The sequence below is a fragment of the Myotis lucifugus genome, unplaced genomic scaffold, assembly GCF_000147115.1.
Source record: "Myotis lucifugus unplaced genomic scaffold, Myoluc2.0 scaffold_171, whole genome shotgun sequence".
NCBI classification, from domain to species: Eukaryota; Metazoa; Chordata; class Mammalia; order Chiroptera; family Vespertilionidae; genus Myotis; species Myotis lucifugus.
In genome coordinates, this window is record NW_005871219.1 from 869,896 (window position 1) to 873,344 (window position 3,449).

The window sequence follows — 3,449 nt, forward strand, 5'->3', positions numbered from 1 at the left end:
ACCCCCCCACCCCTCACGGGCCCTGCTCTGTGCCTGATAGGGGGTAGCTCCCCAACCCTCTGATCGCCCTGCGGCTCTGTGTGTGACAGGGTACGGCGCCCCAACCCCCTGATCAGCCCTGCTCTGTGAGTGACTGGGGGCAGCGCCCCAACCCCCCTGATGGGCCCTGCTCTGTGCATGACAGGGGGGAGCTCCCCAACCCCCTGATGGGCCCTGCTCTGTGAGTGACAGGGGGCAGCGCCCCAGCCCCCCTGATGGGCCCTGCTCTGTGCGTGACAGGGGGCAGTGCCCCAACCCCCTGATTGGCCCTGCTCTGTGTGTGACAGGGGGTGGTGCCACAACCTCCCCATCGACCCTGCCTTGAGTGTGACAGGGGGCAGTGCCCCAACCCCCCAAATCGGCCCTACCCTGAGCGTGGCTGGGGGTGGCATCGCAACCTCCCGATCCGCTCTGCTCTGTGCATGACAGGGGGCAGCACCCAAACTCCCCAGTCAGCCCTGCTCTGAGCCCGACCAGGGGCTGCACCTAGGGATTGGGCCTGCCCTCTGCCACCCGGGAGCAGGCCTATTTCAAAGTCCCCCTTTTACTTTGTTATGGCTTTTCCCAGAATTTATGATAACATCTGGCAATTTTATATGGGCACGTCCCAAGACTGCTGACTTCTTTGTTCACAACTATGCTATCTATCTATATATATAAAAGCCCAGCGACTGTTACGGTGGAATGACCAGAACGACTGAAATGACTGGTCGCTATGATGTGCACTGACCACCAGGGGGCAGCTTCTGCATTGAGCATCTGCTCCTGGTGGTCAGTTCACTTGCACAGTGGGAGCGCCACTCAGCCAGAAGCCATGCTCATCCCGTGAGAGCCTCTCCTGCCTCCGGCAGGCACAATCTCCACTGAACAGACTGCAGTCCTGACGCCTGGGTGGTAGGGGTGTAGCCGAAATGAGCATGGATCAGCCACCGCTGGACCCTGGAACTCTCCTTTCGAACCCTGGGGCTGCACCCACCCCTTGCCTATTGCCCTCTGGGCCTCCGGATGCGGGCTCAGGAAAAACCCACTGAGGCGCTTCACGCACGTACTGCCTGGGCTGGCCCCCGGTCCCCATCTCGGGAGCGAGTTCCGGTGAAGTCCAGCCCAGTGACCCACACCTATCTGCAGGTGAGCCCTTCGCAACTTCCACCTACCACCCGCCCCTGCCCCATCTCCCAGAAAGATCCACATCCTGGCACCAAATACCCGCTCCTGGATCCCTGCAGAGCACTGGTCAGCTCCGGTGGGTGGAGGGGCACCAGCAGGTGCTGGCCTGACATGTTCCGTTCGGGTAGCCCCACACTTGGGCCGGGAGTTGCATGGAAAAATCACCCCCGGTACCCTGCAGGTACAATCTACTGTGAACCGATGCAGCGCTGAATGTTCGGCCTGGGATGACACCAGCCCCCTGGAACTCCCCTTGGGCATCGAGGCCATGTTCCACCCCTTAGCTATTGCCCTGTTCCTTTGGATGCGGAACTGAAATACTAAGAATGCATCTTACGGGGAACCAGGATCCTCTCCCTCCTTCCTTCCTACCTCCCTCAGCTGCCACTTCCAAGCCAGAGCGGTCCCCACCTCTGGAGAGAGTCCCGGAAAATGAGAAAATCCCAATCTCAGGAGCGGGTCTCCCATGCCTGACCGCGGCCGAGCCCATTGTGCCCTTCCTGGGCTCCTACGTTCCCTGCGGCTCCTGGGCGGCTCCCTCGGATGGACCCCCAGCAGTGTGGCACCCGAGGACACCCACAGCTGAGCCAGAAGTTGCCTGGAGGCACATACCCCGTAAGCCTAAAGGTACAATCTCCCGGAATGGATGAAGCGTGGACACTTGGAGAAACTGGGATGAGCCTGATATCACCGCCTGGCTCCTGGAACTCTGCCTCGGGCATCGAGATCAAGTCTCATCCCTTACCGATTGCCCCGGAGCTACAGAGGAAGGCAGCAATATAAAAGTGGCCACAAGGTGGTGACTGACAATCAGGGTAAAAGAAGCCGCAGGGAGGAGGACAGACTCCCCACAGACTTCCAGGCAGCTCACAGGGATGTGGGCAAGCGGGTGAGGGCTCCCGATTTCCTTTCAATGTGCATGAATCTATGCATCGGACCACTAGTTATACTAGTAAAAGCAGCTGTGGACAATACACAAATGAATGAATCTGGCTGTGTCTCAGTAAAGTTTATGTATGAACTCAAGTTGAATTTCATATAATTTATATATATCACAAAATAGTTTTCTTTTGATCTTTATTCAGCCATTTAAAACTGTAAAAAAAAACATTCTTACCTTACAGATCATCCAAAATTAGGCAGTTAACCACTTTTAGCCCATGTAGACACACACACACACACACCACACACAGTTATTCATATAAATATAGACAGATATTTTTATCTCCATTACTAAAATGCATGCCATGTTTTTTCACTTGCTTGGAATATGAGCTTAATGTGGACACGGAGCATCACCAGGACACCACGCAGGCTACCAGCACCAGGAAGATCTGGACTTCAGAGCACATCTTTGACCACCCATGGGAAACTGTTACAACAGCTGCAATGCAGAAATACTCAAATCTATGAACCCAAGTGCGGTTGGAGTTAATGTGTTGGACAGACATATAGATCCTGGATAGCTGCACAGCCATAGATTTCTCAGCACAGAGTGGGGTCTGCCTTTCATTGTGAAATTTCTTTTTTTAAAAAAAACGTTTTTGTTGATTTTAGAGAGAGAGGAAGGGAGAAGGATAGAGCGGTAGAAACATTTATGAGAGAGAAACATCTATTGGCTTCCTCCTGCATGCCCCCTACTGTGGATCAAGCCACAACCCCAGGCATGTGCCCTTACCGGGAATCAAACCGGTGACCTCCTGTTTCATGGGTCGATGCTTAACCACTGAGCAACATCAGCCGGGCATGAAATCTCTTACTGGTGTAGCAGGAACCAAAACATATGTGCAAGAATATTCTGTTATTGATCCTGTAGAGAAAATAGTGGAACTTAAATCCACTAATATTTCATTTACGAATATGGTTTCAGTAGACGAGAGACTTATATAAAAACCACATGCCCAGGACCCAGTAAAAGCTGTTTTGACTCGCGAGGCCATAATCATGGTGTCAGGAGTCAGTCTCTGTAGTCATCTCAGTGGACTGATGGCAAGTATGATATCTTCAAATGCTAATAAAGGCCAAGAAACAATGGAATGGGTAATGCTGAGACTAAGAATTGACAGCTCCGGCAAGAGGGAGCATAATGACACCAAAGGCAGCAGCAACATTTGTAGAGAAATGATAAAAGTTGGTCCACAACACCCAGTCCTCCAGATCTCTACTAGCGGGCATTATATTTATTTATTATTTAAAAATACAACTATATTGTAGGTAGGATATTTTTAATAAGCTGAAGAGAG

At 52.4% G+C, this 3,449-nt stretch overlaps 1 pseudogene; it reads left to right on the top strand.

Moving 5' to 3' along the window:
• Positions 1 to 2,448: 2,448 nt before the first annotated feature.
• Positions 2,449 to 3,331, top strand: LOC102426515 (annotated as a pseudogene).
• The last annotated feature ends 118 nt before the right edge of the window (positions 3,332 to 3,449 follow it).